Source organism: Haliotis rufescens, unplaced genomic scaffold (assembly GCF_023055435.1).
Source record: "Haliotis rufescens isolate VD_foot unplaced genomic scaffold, xgHalRufe1.0.p SCAF_125, whole genome shotgun sequence".
Taxonomy (NCBI): Eukaryota; Metazoa; Mollusca; class Gastropoda; order Lepetellida; family Haliotidae; genus Haliotis; species Haliotis rufescens.
The window spans coordinates 201698-220960 of NW_025963808.1; the positions used below are offsets into that span (position 1 = coordinate 201698).

The following is a 19263-nucleotide window of genomic DNA, read 5'->3' on the forward strand; positions in this document are numbered from 1 at the left end:
CTAATATAAATAATATTCTTCCTGTAAAGGTATTGTAATTATGGTATATAAGTGCAAATCCGGCAAAGCGAGTCAATGAAACAGGGGCCTTTTGACTGAATATATTTCTTTAAAGTTTACTGGTTTTCAGGCCAAGCTGAGATTTGACTTGATGCCACTGTTAGCTGAGTCACTGCCAAGTTTTCTAACACGCAAGGACAAAGGTAATGACGTCATGTTTTTAGCTCTGACATCAGCATATTCATTCCGTCTGTGAAAGATAGATTTGCTGCAGGAGATTTCAACCGGACTGGTTTCCTTCTGTGTGTGGCGCAACGAGTTCTTGGTACCAGTTTTAATAAGCTCCTCACATCGATGTATCGTTCCCTACTCATTCAATACGTTATCCATACCGCGGGTAGCATGCAAAGTAATAGAGTTTTGGAGGAAGACTAGTTCCACGCTATTGTTGCGCCCGATACTTAGAGACGGGACCAAGCTTTCGTCCATGTCCCCTCTGGTTCAGCGGCCAGCGCAAGCAGTGCCATCCAACACGACCTTGAACTTTCTTGAATCAGAACATGGCGGCCAGGAAGTGATTTTTAGAACTGATCGTGATGGTGTTTGCTGTTTTATAAGCAAAATATGATGTGTCATCGGATACCTTACCAGCCCGTCGAAAGATAAGGTAGTATCTTCACTGTTCATATTTTTAAAATATATTTTGAATGTATAGATTAAGTTGTAGACACGGACCTAGCGAGACTTGCATTCGACTGCACCAACAGGCACTGTTGTGTTGGGTGCGGCCGAGGCAAGACATGGCCCTTGGTGTCAATCCTCCCTCCTCTCAGGAAATAACGGAGCAATGTTCGTTAATATTATGACCGCTAATTGCGAATCAACAGAATTCTTGTAAACACAGATGCGCCGTAAGTGTATCCAGTGTGAATTTGGGTTGTTTTGACTATTTCTCAGAAAACAAACACAGGGAAGCTGAAACTCGCCTGATCTATCTTATGTCAGCCTAAAGTTGGTTCAAATGCTCTCTTTCCAAAGTATCGTTTGGCTTAAATGGCATTACCCATGTCTTATTTGTTCAGATGATTTAAATATATTTGAAGTGGCCACTGACTTTAGTATGTAAATAGAATCTAGCACGTTTTGACTGTAACTTTGCCTCAGTAAAATTATGTGTAATCTTTAAAAACTTCTTCTGAAAATCTGCTTGGCACGGCAAGCAGTACACTTGATATGCTACATAGAAACACATTGTGACTCAGACCTGTTCCTGCTTGAAGAATGAAAAAAATAATCACTTCCTTAAAAAAATGGTAAAAAATCTATAAAAAAACTTTCAAACTTTCTTTCTCAGAGACCACAGACTGAAAGACTTTGCTATGATGTACAATATACAATGGGACTTATAATGTAACTTATTTTTTTAAATTGATTTTTACCTAAATTAAAGTTAACTTTTTCAACTCATCCAAGAAACTACAGGGCTGAGGAAGCTGCAGTGTTATGTGGCTCAAAGCTACATGCCAGTTGTGTTTGTTTGTTGTTTACCACCTCATTCAGCAGTATTCCAGCTAAATGACAACAGTCGGTAAATATCGGGTATGGACCAGACAATCTAGTGATTGAAATCATGACCATCAATTAACCTTTTGCATGTAGGATGAAATGACATTCATCAACTGAATCAGCGAGTCTGACCTCTAATTGTGAACGAACTGCATTCTGTAATCCATAGCTGCACCATAAGTGTATCTAGTGTGAATTTGGGTTGTTTTGACTATTTCTCAGAAAAAAACCACAGGGAAGCTGAAACTCGGATGATCGCTGTAATATTGTCAGCCGAAAGTTTGTTCAAAAGGCAAGCATGCTATTGTTAGTCATTCCCCGTGTGTTATATGTTCAGATAATTTGAATATTTATAATTTGTGGTGGGTTAGTGAAGTGGCCATTGACCATAGTTTGGAAATAGCAGGTTTTGACAGTAACCATGGTAACTTTGCCCAGAGACCATGAATCTGTTTGGTCCACACTATGAAAACAATGGCCTGACTGACTTGTCCACACTGTTCGATACAATGACCTGTGCATGGGTACATTTAGATCACATGTGTCTTAAGGGTGGTTTGTGCTGTTTCTGGTTGAAGTCTTTCTCTAGACATGGGTCAAGTGGTCAGATAGACTGTGTACAGTGACCAGATACATCATAGCATGGGTACATTAGATCACAATGTGTCTTAAAGCTCTGCATGCTAACGTCGAACCCATTCGACAGAGGTGTCACTTCCCGTGCATCTAATGTCGAACCCATTCGACAGGCGAATAGCATAACGACACCCCAAAATAAAACTCGCCATATCTATTTAACAAGAAGGCTTTGCGTAACATTTAAATTACGTATGACATGCATAAATGCTCAGCTTGCTCAATATCAAAACTTTCAGTCATTTATTTACCTCAAAAAGAAAATATCGCGAGTTAAAAAAGTTTCGGCCAAACTTCTCAGCACACAACTACCTGAAACGGCCATTGTTGACTTTTTGCACTTCATGTTGAGCGGCATGCAGTCCGATATTTTCTTTATAATTTCATCATTTTTCCTATTCGATCATAATTTTTTGTTTGCTGACGAAAGGAAAACACTCATGTTCCTTAATTTCTAAAAATTAGCAACTTTCTAAAATTAGCAACTAATTGTAAACAAAAACAATCTGAATCGTAACATCATCGATTGGATGGAACTTGTACGATCATGGCAACGGCGGTAAACAAACAACTCCACATGCATAGTTATCCCGTTAGACTATTACAATCATTTTGTTACATCTAACTTAAATTTCTAGAATAATTGACACGTATGTATAAATCTTTGTAAAAAAAAAATCATTTTTAAAGAGTTTGCAAATGATTTGGTTTGATAAACTTTCGGACACATTGACAAGCCGACAAACGTCAGTGATACGTTTGGGCGTGGCCTAACTCGCGATTTGTTGACTTGAACAAAGTCAACAAACTGCGAAAAATGACAAATATTGGATGATACGCAAAATCTGAACTGATATACATTCTAGGTAAACCATTCAATAGCAAAATAATGCAGTTTACGAGAAATAAACCAATATACTTGCAATTTTAGCTATCATTTCTGAAACCGGAAGCACGTACCGCATGTGACACATGACGGAAAAATATGCAAAAGTTGGTAAGCTATCATAAAGAAATTCCGAAATAGATTCAAATTCAAAAGAAAATACATAATTTACTATTTTTCGTCAACTATTTACTATTTATTGATCTGGAGAGCAGTCTTCACTCCTATTTGTTTCATATTTCTTGGTGATTGTCGCCATCAAATGTGTAAGTCTAAATCCGAAACCGTAATGGATTTCACGCTCAATGATTTTAACTTTAAAATGTTTTCTGAAAACGACCGCAACGGACAGCGATATAACGTATTGATATGCAATAATAATAACAACATAATATTATTATTGGTCTAACATTACAAAAAGAACAATTTAAAATATTAAAGATGTTGTTGAAAACTTTCTGAGAACCTCCCGTCCTCTGAACTGATTAAAATTTTGGTACACCACGAGGTAGTGGAATATATATAGATTCTAGGCTCCTATATATGTGATTTTGTACCAAAACAAATTAAATTGTACCCAAAATACTTTGTGAATCTGTACCTAAGAAAATAAGACAATAATCTATAATTATATTTATGTTTTCATGTAGATGAACAGAACACATAATAAAATATTTCATCAAGTTCCAAATATGATTATGACTGATCCTTGAAATTGATTGTTTAGTTTTGAGAGAAAATTGACGTCTTGTCACTGAAGAAGAGGCCAGTTAAGTTGGTTAAACCTAAGTTAGAATGTATTGTTTTGATAGGAAAGTAATATTATGTTAAGTTTAAGACACCAAAATTAATGTATATCTTTGAAATAATTCTAGGTAGATCTACAAAATCACATACCCATTTGGGTACCAAATCACTTAGACAAAGAGTATTCAAGGAAAGAACTCAAGGGAACTTTTATACACACCAGCTGAGGAAGTTGTGATACTGTGATTGCATACAAAGGAAAAACAGGTTGGAAGCAGTACCTGTATGTATAAAATAGACCACATAATGTGAACAAAAGTAATGGATTGGCTGACTGGACAAAAATACATCTGGCAAGGGTAAACATGTACACAGGCATGTTTCTTTTCATTCCAACCAGAAGACTGAGATAGCATTTTCTAAGAAACATATGGCTAGCTTACCAGCTTATGTGCCACCATGGTTCTTGTGATTAAACAAACAAAAATGTCATGTACTGTTACAGGTACTGTTACTGTAATTAATGTATCATATTCCTATTAAATTATATTTCAGAATTATTTTATTTGGAAACAAAACACATAATGCACAAGATTAATGTCCATATGAGTTTAATACATGTATGTATATATGTTAAGGATCTGATCTATTCATTATTCATGGAATACTAAAATTAAAATGATGACATCAGAGAGTTACTTATTCACATAGTTGATTTTCAGAGTGAAAGATAATAATTGTTGAAGAAATATGTTTAAACTAAAGATAATAATTGAAGTTTGATCAGTTACACTGTGCTGATGCAAAGACCAATATTTACTGTCCACACACACAATCATTGTGGGGAAAAAATAACTACTAAATATAACTTAAAATTTTAAAACCTGATAACAGCTGTAAATAATTAAACAATTACAAATCTATCATCAATACGCAATCATGGTGGTCTTCATATTTTTGGAATAAATTTAGAAATCCTTCGTAAACTGCTCTAAATTCATGCTAGAGTCTATGAATGTATCCCCGAAAGGAAAACTATCCCAAATGTAATGTGGAACTAACACCGAAAATATGTACGGAGCATTTTATTTCTTATATATACCCTATCATATTCAGCAACGCGGAGATGTTATTTTGAAACAAGTTTTGACAAGCCAATTTTCGCGCACCTTTTGTAGAGGGTGATCTTGCTGATCGACGATATCCATAGACGTATTACGTGGGATACACTTGTTGTAGTAAAACTTATCAGCGTGTACATCGCAGAAATATGAATCATGTCCCATTTATATTCACAACATTGAATGGTGATTCTTAAATATCAACAGAAGTTCAAATAAAAGATACTGAGAAACTTGCATGTGGCATGTTGATTTATCGTCTACCGTTTCCGGGTCACGAGAGCATGCAAGGTCAAACGGATTAACTAATACGCGAATTATATCGTCAAAGTCACATTTTTATTTCATGTTAGTGGCGATTACTGATACTGTGTATCGACTTATGTTTTCGCTGTATGTGATAGGCGAACTATTTCAAAATGTACTGTAATTGTTTTGTTACGAAAGATTATCAGCAGACTACCCCTGTCTGTGACATCACATCCGGTGACCTTTGCACTTATTGAAATAGTGCTGTCAGAATTCACGATCTTTATTTTCGTTTTTCTCTCGTCATATTAATCGGAATATGACGAATAAAACCTTCTTCGATGGAGAAGATCATCAACAAATTTTAGGACGTCTGCTAGCATCATGAAATGGGTTGTTTATTTTTGTATATCGTAAATATTCAACCAAAACGCTTGAAATTAGGATTAGTGAATATTTATAAGTCATTAATTGTTTCCGTCAGATTAACCTGAATATTAGTATTTCTGCAACCGACATGATGACCTCGAAAATTAATTTATTTTTCTGTTTAACGTTTAGATAATAAATTTACTGAAATGGTTCATAATTTACCATTGCGCTGTTATATGCCGATAAACCCCCCCCCGAAGTTTTACTCAATTAAAATTAACATATCGGAGATATGATTATTGAAATCAATTTGCACAAATGTTACAATATTAAAAGGTTCCTAGCATGAAATGCAAACCGACTTCAATAACGCAATTCAGGTAAGTTCAAGAAAATCTACAAATTTTGTGTTCGCTTTGGTCTTAACCTTGGTATGATTGAAAACATCGGGATATTTTTGAATAGTATTGTGTAGTTTTCTATCAGGAATAAATGTGCAAAATATTTCTTCAATTGGCCCTTGTTTAATGAGGCACCGACTGTTTGAAATCACCCACCCTCTTTAGAGCACCTTATGCTAAAATTAATCCAGCAGGCAGGGGTAAGAAGTGTGAAAATAATTCAGCAGGCTAAAGGTTAAGGGAGGTTTGTGCTGTTTCTGGTTCAAGTCTCTCTCTGGACATGGGTCAAGTGGTCAAATAGACTGTGTACACTGACCAGATACATCATAGCAACGGTACATTTAGATTCCAGGGTGTCTTAAGGGTGGTTTGTGCTGTTTCTGATTAAAGTCCTCCTCTTGCGATGGGTCAAGTGGTCAAATAGACTGTGTACAGTGACCAGATACATCATAACATGGGTACATTTAGATAACAGGGAGTCGTAAGGGTGGTTTGTGCTGTTTCTGGTTGAAGTTTTACCCTTGAGATGGGTCAAGTGGTCAAATAGACAGTCTAAGCTGACCAGTTACATCATAGCATGGGTAGAGTTAGATTACAGTGTGTCGTTATGGTGGTTTGTGCTGTTTCTGGTTCGAGTCCTCCTCTGGACATGGGTCAAGTGGTCAAATAGACTGTGTACAGTGACCAGATACATCATAGCATGGGTACATTAAGATTACAGGGTGTCTTAAGGGTGGATTGTGCTGTTTCTGATTAAAGTCCTCTTCTTGCGATGGGTCAAGTGGTCAAGTAGACTGTGTACAGTGACCAGATACATCATAACATGGGTACATTTAGATTACAGGGTGTCTTAAGGGTGGTTTGTGCTGTTTCTGGTTGAAGTCCTCCTCTGGACATGGGTCAAGTGGTCAAATAGACTGATTACAATGACCAGATACATCATAGCATGGGTACATTTAGATTCCAGGGTGTCTTAAGGCTGGTTTGTGCTGTTTCTGATTAAAGTCCTCTTCTTGCGATGGGTCAAGTGGTCAAGTAGACTGTGTACAGTGACCAGATACATCATAACATGGGTACATTTAGATTACAGGGTGTCTTAAGGGTGGTTTGTGCTGTTTCTGGTAGAAGTCCTCCTCTGGACATGGGTCAAGTGGTCAAATTGTCTGTGTACACTGCCCAGATACATCATAGCGTGGGTAGATTTAGATTACAGGGTGTCTTAAGGGTGGTTTGTGCTGTTTCTGGTTCAAGTCCTTCTCTGGACATGGGTCAAGTGGTCAAATAGACTGTGTACAGTGACCAGATACATCATAGCATGGGTACATTTAGATTACAGGGTGTCTTAAGGGTGGTTTGTGCTGTTTCTGGTAGAAGTCCTCCTCTGGACATGGGTCAAGTGGTCAAATTGTCTGTGTACACTGCCCAGATACATCATAGCGTGGGTAGATTTAGATTACAGGGTGTCTTAAGGGTGGTTTGTGCTGTTTCTGGTTAAAGTCCTCCTCTGGACATGGGTCAAGTGGTCAAATAGGCTGTGTACAGTGACCAGATACATCATAGCATGGGTACATTTAGATAATGGGGTGTCTTAAGGGTGGTTTGTGCTGTTTCTGGCTCAAGTCCTTCTCTGGACATGGGTCAAGTGGTCAAATAGAGTGTGTTCAGTGACCAGATACATCATAGCATTGGGTACATTTAGATTACAGGGTGTCTTAAGGGTGGTTTGTGCTGTTTCTGATTAAAGTCCTCCTCTTGCGATGGGTCAAGTGGTCGAGTAGACTGTTGACAGTGACTAGATACATCATAGCATGGGTACATTTAGATTCCAGGGTGTCTTAAGGGTGGTTTGTGCTGTTTCTGATTAAAGTCCTCCTCTTGTGATGGGTCAATTGGTCAAATAGACTGTGTACAGTGACCAGATACGTCATAACATGGGTACATTTAGATAACGGTGTGTCTTAAGGGTGGTTTGTGCTGTTTCTGGTTAAAGTCCTCCTCTGGACATGGGTCAAGTGGTCAAATTGACTGTGTACAGTGATCAGATACATCATAGCATGGGTACATTTAGATAACGGGGTGTCTCAAGGGTGGTTTGTGCTGTTTCTGGTTAAAGTCCTCGTCTGGACATGGGTCAAGTGGTCAAATTGTCTGTGTACAGTGACCAGATACATCATAGCATGGGTACATTTAGATTACAGTCTGTCTTAAGGGTGGTTTGTGCTGTTTATGGTTAAAGTCCTCCTCTGGACATGGGTCAAGTGGTCAAATAGACTGTGTACAGTGACCAGATCCATCATAGCATGGGTAGATTTAGATTACAGTCTGTCTTAAGGGTGGTTTGTGCTGTTTGTGGTTAAAGTCCTCCTCTGGACATGGGTCAATTGGTCAAATAGGCTGTGTACAGTGACCAGATACATCATATCATGGGTACATTAAGATGGCAGGGTGTCCTAAGGGTGGTTTGTGCTGTTTCTGGTTCAAGTCCTCCTCTGGACATGGGTCAAGTGGTCAAATTGACTGTGTACAGTGACCAGATACATCATAGCATTGGTACATTTAGATAATGGGGTGTCTCAAGGGTGGTTTGTGCTGTTTCTGGTTAAAATCCTCCTCTGGACATGGGTCAAGTGGTCAAATTGTCTGTGTACAGAGACCAGATACGTCATAACATGGGTACATTTAGATTACAGGGTGTCTTAAGGGTGGATTGTGCTGTTTCTGGTAGAAGTCCTTCTCTGGACATGGGTCAAGTGGTCAAATAGGCTGTGTACAGTGACCAGATACGTCATAACATGGGTACATTTAGATTCCAGGGTGTCTTAAGGGTGGTTTGTGCTGTTTCTGTTTAAAGTCCTCCTCTGGACATGGGTCAAGTTGTCAAATAGACTGTGTACAGTGACCAGATACATCATAGCATGGGTAGATTTAGATTACAGGGTGTCTTAAGGGTGGTTTGTGCTGTTTGTGGTTCGAGTCCTTCTCTGGACATGGGTCAAGTTGTCAAATTGACTGTGTACAGTGACCAGATACATCATAGCATGGGCACATTTAGATAATGGGGTGTCTTAAGGGTGGTTTGTGCTGTTTCTGGTTTGAGTCCTTCTGTGGACATGGGTCAAGTGGTCAAATAGACTGTGTACAGTATACAGGACATTACAGGTACATCATAGCATGGGTACATTTAGATTCAAGGGTGTCTCTGAAGGGTGGTTTGTGTTGTTTCTGGTTAAAGTCCTCCTCTGGACATGGGTCAAGTGGTCAAATAGACTGTAAAGTGACCAGATACATCATAGCATGGGTACATTTAGATTCCAGGGTGTCTTAAGGGCGGTTTGTGTTGTTTCTGGTAGAAGTCCTCCTCTAGACATGGGTCAATTGGTCAAATAGGCTGTGTACAGTGACCAGATACATCATATCATGGGTACATTAAGATGACAGGGTGTCTTAAGGGTGGTTTGTGCTGTTTCTGGTTCAAGTCCTCCTCTGGACATGGGTCAAGTGGTCAAATAGGCTGTGTACAGTGACCAGATACATCATAGCATTGGTACATTTAGATAATGGGGTGTCTCAAGGGTGGTTTGTGCTGTTTCTGGTTGAAAATCCTCCTCTGGACATGGGTCAAGTGGTCAAATTGTCTGTGTACAGAGACCAGATACGTCATAACATGGGTACATTTAGATTACAGGGTGTCTTAAGGGTGGTTTGTGCGTTTTCTGGTAGAGGTCCTTCTCTGGACATGGGTCAAGTGGTCAAATACACTGTTTACAGTGACCAGATACATCATAGGATGGGTACATTTAGATAATGGGGTGTCTTAAGGGTGGTTTGTGCAGTTTCTGGTTCGAGTCCCCCTCTGGACATGGGTCAAGTGGTCAAATAGGCTGTGTACAGTGACCAGATACATCATAGGATGGGTACATTTAGATAATGGGGTGTCTTAAGGGTGGTTTGTGCTGTTTCTGGTTGAAGTCCTTCTCTGGACATGGGTCAAGTGGTCAAATACACTGTTTACAGTGACCAGATACATTATAGCATGGATACATTTAGATTACAGGGTGTCTTAAGGATGGTTTGTGCTGTTTCTGGTAGAAGTCGTTCCCTGGACATGGGTCAAGTGGTGAAATACACTGTTTACAGTGACCAGATACATTATAGCATGGGTACATTTAGATGAAAGGCTGTCTTAAGGGTGGTTTGTGCTGTTTCTGGTAGAAGTCCTTCTCTGGACATGGGTCAAGTTGTCAAATAGACTGTGTACAGTGACCATATACATCATAGCATGGGTACATTTAGATAACAGTGTGTCTTAAGGGTGGTTTGTGCTGTTTGTGGTTCGAGTCCTCCTCTGGACATGGGTCAAGCGGTCAAATTGACTGTGTACAGTGACCAGATACATCATAGGATGGGTACATTTAGATAATGGGGTGTCTTAAGGGTGGTTTGTGCTGTTTCTGGTAGAAGTCCTTCTCTGGACATGGGTCAAGTGGTCAAATACACTGTTTACAGTGACCAGATACATTATAGCATGGGTACATTTAGATGAAAGGCTGTCTTAAGGGTGGTTTGTGCTGTTTCTGGTAGAAGTCCTTCTCTGGACATGGGTCAAGTGGTCAAATAGACTGTGTACAGTGACCAGATACATCATAGCATGGGTATATTTAGATTACAGGGTGTCTTAAGGGTGGTTTGTGCTGTTTCTGGTAGAAGTCGTTCCCTGGACATGGGTCAAGTGGTCAAATACACTGTTTACAGTGACCAGATACATTATAGCATGGGTACATTTAGATGAAAGGCTGTCTTAAGGGTGGTTTGTGCTGTATCTGGTAGAAGTCCTTCTCTGGACATGGGTCAAGTGGTCAAATAGACTGTTTACAGTGACCATATACATCATAACATGGGTACATTTAGATAACAGTGTGTCTTAAGGGTGGTTTGTGCTGTTTGTGGTTCGAGTCCTCCTCTGGACATGGGTCAAGCGGTCAAATAGACTGTGTACAGTGACCAGATACATCATAGGATGGGTACATTTAGATAATGGGGTGTCTTAAGGGTGGTTTGTGCTGTTTCTGGTAGAAGTCCTTCTCTGGACATGGGTCAAATGGTCAAATACACTGTTTGCAGTGACCAGATACATTATAGCATGGGTATATTTAGATTACAGGGTGTCTTAACTCTTTCAACACCAGTCAACCAGAAGTGTTTACTGCTGGGACACCGAGTTCCCAGAGACTCTTGGGTGATAGATGAAGCCAACATTTATCAAAGAAAATACCTGCTTGTAAAATATATTTGCTACTACATGTTATACACCATTTGAAAGGTCTGATCCTATGGTTTATAAATATGAAAGTTATATTTTCAAATTATTTAAAATAATGCATTTACAACTTAATTAAATTCGTTGTAAATAAAAAATGTACGCTAACACGTTGTTAACATCCAGATTAAGGACCAAGGAAGAAAAAAAATGACGATTTTCGGCAAATATATGATTTCATAATATCCACGTACCTATTTCTGTTTTATTTTCATTGTTTACGTAATTGGAAAATCATTTTAAAAAGAATTATAAATAGTTTCTGTCATCACCCATTTCCCGATAACAGCGACTGTCCGCTCAGTAAAATGAAGAAATACCCCCGTTTTCTAGGTTTCGTATGAATAACACGTTCGTCGAAGAATGGCATGTGACACATCGCTGGAAAGCTTATTCCTTCATCTACACGCTCGTAGCATCGACTGGTTTTTTTTCGTAGTTATAACAAGCGATTTCATTGGATTAAAATTGGTTTCTAATGACGCTTTCTTGCTGAAATCTGCTACAAGTTTCGTGATTGGTCAATTTTGAGCACGTGACCTAAGGCAGCCAATCAAATTACAGCTGTGATACCAAGCTCGTGTTCGATAAATTACAGAAGTTTGCGAAAGAATTTTGTTAAATCGTGTTATTCTGAACGTTTTGAGCAGGAAATCACGATATATATTAAAAATATGGAACTTCGTGAATGTATCGTGCTAGGTTACGAGCTGTGACAAAGATTTTTCATGCATATATTTTTGCATTAAACATCGTGTCCGAGCCGAGAATTCAAGGCGACGAAAGCCGAGATGTCATTTGACTTACATTACACGCGATCGCACGAAAAGATGGAAATAATAACTTAGATGTAAGTTTGATTACTTTTAGATATATTTTTGTTGATTTTATTTATTACTTTGTATAATATATTTAAAGATTTGTTTAAAACGTCTTTATTTTCCTCTTTGACGTGTTCGATGTGGACCCGTTGTCGAAATGTGTGTCCGAGAATTTTATTTTCAATAACATCGCGAGAAATAGTGAATAATTTTTTAATTTAACGATAAAAAATGTTAAATTGAAATGGAATATGTATTTCAGACATTGTGAAATGTGATAGATTTAATAAATGAATGACATTACAGGTAGGTCCATAAAAATATATACTATTTTGACGTGACTACGGCTTGGCCGGATAACCGGCCTGCGGTGTCTGGGGACTCGATGCTTCTTGGCCGGATAACCGGCCTACGGTGTTGAAAGAGTTAAGGATGGTTTGTGCTGTTTCTGGTAGAAGTCATTCCCTGGACATGGGTCAAGTGGTCAAATAGGCTGATTACAATGACCATATACATCATAGTATGGGTACATTTAGATTACAGGGTGTCATAAGGGTGGTTTGTGCTGTTTCTGGTTCAAGTCCTCCTCTGGACATGGGTCAAGTTGTCAAATAGACTGTGTACAGTGACCATATACATCATAGCATAGGTACATTTAGATTACAGGGTGTCTTAAGGGTGGTTTGTGCTGTTTCTGGTTAAAGTCCTCCTCTGGACATGAGTCAATTGGTCAAATAGGCTGTGTACAGTGACCAGATACATCATAGCATGGGTACATTTAGATAATGGGGTGTCTTAAGGGTGGTTTGTGCTGTTTCTGGCTCAAGTCCTTCTCTGGACATGGGTCAAGTGGTCAAATAGAGTGTGTTCAGTGACCAGATACATCATAGTATTGGTACATTTAGATTACAGGGTGTCTTAAGGGTGGTTTGTGCTGTTTCTGATTAAAGTCCTCCTCTTGCGATGGGTCAAGTGGTCGAATAGACTGTTGACAGTGACTAGATACATCATAGCATGGGTACATTTAGATTCCAGGGTGTCTTAAGGGTGGTTTGTGCTGTTTCTGATTAAAGTCCTCCTCTTGTGATGGGTCAATTGGTCAAATAGACTGTGTACAGTGACCAGATACATCATAACATGGGTACATTTAGATTACAGGGTGTCATAAGGCTGGTTTGTGCTGTTTCTGGTTAAAGTCCTTCTCTGGACATGGGTCAAGCGGTCAAATAGGCTGTGTACAGTTACCAGATACGTCATAGCATGGGTAGATTTAGATTACAGGGTGTCTTAAGGGTGGTTTGTGCTGTTTGTGGTTCGAGTCCTTCTCTGGACATGGGTCAAGTTGTCAAATTGACTGTGTACAGTGACCAGATACATCATAGCATGGGTACATTTAGATAATGGGGTGTCTCAAGGGTGGTTTGTGCTGTTTCTGGTTAAAATCCTCCTCTGGACATGGGTCAAGTGGTCAAATTGTCTGTGTACAGTGACCAGATACGTATAACATGGGTACATTTAGATTACAGGGTGTCTTAAGGGTGGTTTGTGCTGTTTCTGATTAAAGTCCTCCTCTGGACATGGGTCAAGTTGTCAAATAGACTGTGTACAGTAACCAGATACATCATAGCATGGGTAGATTTAGATTACAGGGTGTGTAAGGTTGGTTTGTGCTGTTTGTGGTTCGAGTCCTTCTCTGGACATGGGTCAAGTTGTCAAATTGACTGTGTACAGTGACCAGATACATCATAGCATGGGTACATTTAGATAATGGGGTGTCTTAAGGGTGGTTTGTGCTGTTTCTGGTTTGAGTCCTTCTGTGGACATGGGTCAAGTGGTCAAATAGACTGTGTACAGTATACAGGACATTACAGGTACATCATAGCATGGGTACATTTAGATTCCAGGGTGTCTCTGAAGGGTGGTTTGTGTTGTTTCTGGTTAAAGTCCTCCTCTGGACATGGGTCAAGTGGTCAAATAGACTGTGTAAAGTGACCAGATATATCATAGCATGGGTACATTTAGATTACAGGGTGTCTTAAGGGCGGTTTGTGTTGTTTCTGGTAGAAGTCCTCCTCTAGACATGGGTCAATTGGTCAAATAGGCTGTGTACAGTGACCAGATACATCATATCATGGGTACATTAAGATGACAGGGTGTCTTAAGGGTGGTTTGTGCTGTTTCTGGTTCAAGTCCTCCTCTGGACATGGGTCAAGTGGTCAAATAGGCTGTGTACAGTGACCAGATACATCATAGCATTGGTACATTTAGATAATGGGGTGTCTCAAGGGTGGTTTGTGCTGTTTCTGGTTAAAATCCTCCTCTGGACATGGGTCAAGTGGTCAAATTGTCTGTGTACAGAGACCAGATACGTCATAGCATGGGTACATTTAGATTACAGTCTGTCTTAAGGATGGTTTGTGCTGTTTCTGGTTGAAGTCCTCCTCTAGACATGGGTCAAGTGGTCAAATTGTCTGTGTACAGAGACCAGATACGTCATAGCATGGGTACATTAAGATGACAGGCTGTCTTAAGGGTGGTTTGTGCTGTTTCTGGTTGAAGTCCTTCTCTGGACATGGGTCAAGTGGTCAAATTGACTGTGTACAGTGACCAGATACATCATAGCATGGGTATATTTAGATAATGGGGTGTCTTAAGGGTGGTTTGTGCTGTTTCTGGTTGAAGTCCTTCTCTGGACATGGGTCAAGTGGTCAAATTGACTGTGTACAGTGACCAGATACATCATAGCATGGGTATATTTAGATAATGGGGTGTCTTAAGGGTGGTTTGTGCTGTTTCTGGTTGAAGTCCTTCTCTGGACATGGGTCAAGTGGTCAAATACACTGTTTACAGTGACCAGATACATCATAGGATGGGTACATTTAGATAATGGGGTGTCTTAAGGGTGGTTTGTGCTGTTTCTGGTTGAAGTCCTTCTCTGGACATGGGTCAAGTGGTCAAATACACTGTTTACAGTGACCAGATACATCATAGGATGGGTACATTTAGATAATGGGGTGTCTTAAGGGTGGTTTGTGCTGTTTCTGGTTGAAGTCCTTCTCTGGACATGGGTCAAGTGGTCAAATACACTGTTTACAGTGACCAGATACATCATAGGATGGGTACATTTAGATAATGGGGTGTCTTAAGGGTGGTTTGTGCTGTTTCTGGTTGAAGTCCTTCTATGGACATGGGTCAAGTGGTCAAATACACTGTTTACAGTGACCAGATACATTATAGCATGGGTACATTTAGATAATGGGATGTCTTAAGGGTGGTTTGTGCTGTTTCTGGTAGAAGTCCTTCTCTGGACATGGGTCAAGTGGTCAAATAGACTGTGTACAGTGACCAGATACATCATAGCATGGGTATATTTAGATTACAGGGTGTCTTAAGGATGGTTTGTGCTGTTTCTGGTAGAAGTCGTTCCCTGGACATGGGTCAAGTGGTCAAATACACTGTTTACAGTGACCAGATACATTATAGCATGGGTACATTTAGATGAAAGGCTGTCTTAAGGGTGGTTTGTGCTGTTTCTGGTAGAAGTCCTTCTCTGGACATGGGTCAAGTGGTCAAATAGACTGTGTACAGTGACCATATACATCATAACATGGGTACATTTAGATAACAGTGTGTCTTAAGGGTGGTTTGTGCTGTTTGTGGTTCGAGTCCTCCTCTGGACATGGGTCAAGCGGTCAAATTGACTGTGTACAGTGACCAGATACATCATAGGATGGGTACATTTAGATAATGGGGTGTCTTAAGGGTGGTTTGTGCTGTTTCTGGTAGAAGTCCTTCTCTGGACATGGGTCAAATGGTCAAATACACTGTTTACAGTGACCAGATACATCATAGCATGGGTATATTTAGATTACAGGGTGTCTTAAGGATGGTTTGTGCTGTTTCTAGTAGAAGTCATTCCCTGGACATGGGTCAAGTGGTCAAATAGGCTGATTACAATGACCATATACATCATAGTATGGGTACATTTAGATTACAGGGTGTCATAAGGGTGGTTTGTGCTGTTTCTGGTTCAAGTCCTCCTCTGGACATGGGTCAAGTTGTCAAATAGACTGTGTACAGTGACCATATACATCATAGCATAGGTACATTTAGATTACAGGGTGTCTTAAGGGTGGTTTGTGCTGTTTATGGTTAAAGTCCTCCTCTGGACATGGGTCAATTGGTCAAATAGGCTGTGTACAGTGACCAGATACATTATAGCATGGGTACATTTAGATGACAGGCTGTCTTAAGGGTGGTTTGTGCAGTTTCTGGTTCGAGTCCCCCTCTGGACATGGGTCAAGTGGTCAAATAGGCTGTGTACAGTGACCAGATACATCATAGGATGGGTACATTTAGATAATGGGGTGTCTTAAGGGTGGTTTGTGCTGTTTCTGGTTGAAGTCCTTCTCTGGACATGGGTCAAGTGGTCAAATACACTGTTTACAGTGACCAGATACATCATAGGATGGGTACATTTAGATAATGGGGTGTCTTAAGGGTGGTTTGTGCTGTTTCTGGTTGAAGTCCTTCTCTGGACATGGGTCAAGTGGTCAAATACACTGTTTACAGTGACCAGATACATTATAGCATGGGTACATTTAGATAATGGGATGTCTTAAGGGTGGTTTGTGCTGTTTCTGGTAGAAGTCCTTCTCTGGACATGGGTCAAGTGGTCAAATAGACTGTGTACAGTGACCAGATACATCATAGCATGGGTATATTTAGATTACAGGGTGTCTTAAGGATGGTTTGTGCTGTTTCTGGTAGAAGTCGTTCCCTGGACATGGGTCAAGTGGTCAAATACACTGTTTACAGTGACCAGATACATTATAGCATGGGTACATTTAGATGAAAGGCTGTCTTAAGGGTGGTTTGTGCTGTTTCTGGTAGAAGTCCTTCTCTGGACATGGGTCAAGTGGTCAAATAGACTGTGTACAGTGACCATATACATCATAACATGGGTACATTTAGATAACAGTGTGTCTTAAGGGTGGTTTGTGCTGTTTGTGGTTCGAGTCCTCCTCTGGACATGGGTCAAGCGGTCAAATTGACTGTGTACAGTGACCAGATACATCATAGGATGGGTACATTTAGATAATGGGGTGTCTTAAGGGTGGTTTGTGCTGTTTCTGGTAGAAGTCCTTCTCTGGACATGGGTCAAATGGTCAAATACACTGTTTACAGTGACCAGATACATCATAGCATGGGTATATTTAGATAATGGGGTGTCTTAAGGATGGTTTGTGCTGTTTCTAGTAGAAGTCATTCCCTGGACATGGGTCAAGTGGTCAAATAGGCTGATTACAATGACCATATACATCATAGTATGGGTACATTTAGATTACAGGGTGTCATAAGGGTGGTTTGTGCTGTTTCTGGTTCAAGTCCTCCTCTGGACATGGGACAAGTTGTCAAATAGACTGTGTACAGTGACCATATACATCATAGCATAGGTACATTTAGATAATGGGGTGTCTTAAGGGTGGTTTGTGCTGTTTATGGTTAAAGTCCTCCTCTGGACATGGGTCAATTGGTCAAATAGGCTGTGTACAGTGACCAGATACATCATAGCATGGGTACATTTAGATAATGGGGTGTCTAAAGGGTGGTTTGTGCTGTTTCTGGCTCAAGTCCTTCTCTGGACATGGGTCAAGTGGTCAAATAGAGTGTGTTCAGTGACCAGATACATCATAGTATTGGTACATTTAGATTACAGGGTGTCTTAAGGGTGGTTTGTGCTGTTTCTGATTAAAGTCCTCCTCTTGCGATGGGTCAAGTGGTCGAATAAACTGTGGACAGTGACTAGATACATCATAGCATGGGTACATTTAGATTCCAGGGTGTCTTAAGGGTGGTTTGTGCTGTTTCTGATTAAAGTCCTCCTCTTGTGATGGGTCAATTGGTCAAATAGACTGTGTACAGTGACCAGATACATCATAACATGGGTACATTTAGATTACAGGGTGTCATAAGGCTGGTTTGTGCTGTTTCTGGTTAAAGTCCTTCTCTGGACATGGGTCAAGCGGTCAAATAGGCTGTGTACAGTTACCAGATACGTCATAACATGGGTACATTTAGATAACGGGGTGTATTAAGGGTGGTTTGTGCTGTTTGTGGTTAAAGTCCTCCTCTGGACATGGGTCAAGTGGTCAAATTGTCTGTGTACAGTGACCAGATACATCATAGCATGGGTACATTTAGATAATGGGGTGTCTTAAGGGTGGTTTGTGCTGTTTCTGGTTTGAGTCCTTCTGTGGACATGGGTCAAGTGGTCAAATAGACTGTGTACAGTATACAGGACATTACAGGTACATCATAGCATGGGTACATTTAGATTCCAGGGTGTCTTAAGGGTGGTTTGTGTTGTTTCTGGTTAAAGTCCTCCTCTGGACATGGGTCAAGTGGTCAAATAGACTGTGTAAAGTGACCATATACACCATTGCATGGGTACATTTAGATTCCACGGTGTCATAAGGGTGGTTTGTGCTGTTTCTGGTTGAAGTCCTCCTCTGGACATGGGTCAAGTGGTCAAATAGACTGTGTAAAGTGACCATATACACCATTGCATGGGTACATTTAGATTCCACGGTGTCATAAGGGTGGTTTGTGCAGTTTCTGGTTTGAGTCCTCCTCTGGACATGGGTCAAGTGGTCAAATAGACTGTGTACAGTGACCAGATACATCATAGGATGGGTACATTTAGATAATGGGGTGTCTTAAGGATGGTTTGTGCGTTTTCTGGTTGAAGTCCTTCTCTGGACATGGGTCAAGTGGTCAAATACACTGTTTACAGTGACCAGATACATTATAGCATGGATACATTTAGATGACAGGCTGTCTTAAGGGTGGTTTGTGCTGTTTCTGGTAGAAGTCCTTCTCTGGACATGGGTCAAATGGTCAAATACACTGTTTACAGTGACCAGATACATTATAGCATGGATACATTTAGATGACAGGCTGTCTTAAGGGTGGTTTGTGCTGTTTCTGGTAGAAGTCCTTCTCTGGACATGGGTCAAATGGTCAAATACACTGTTTACAGTGACCAGATACATTATAGCATGGGTACATTTAGATGAAAGGCTGTCTTAAGGGTGGTTTGTGCTGTTTCTGGTAGAAGTCGTTCCCTGGACATGGGTCAAGTGGT

The 19263-nt window shown here is 40.1% G+C and overlaps 1 protein-coding gene across 1 annotated transcript in view; it reads left to right on the top strand.

The window, feature by feature from the left end:
• The first annotated feature begins 471 nt into the window (after positions 1–471).
• Positions 472–19263, top strand: part of LOC124118998 — a 40137-nt gene continuing 21345 nt past the window's right edge. The window contains exon 1 of the mRNA XM_048393975.1: positions 472–667. The gene's annotated coding sequence lies outside the window, so the exon portion shown is untranslated. The remainder of the gene's footprint in view (positions 668–19263) is intronic.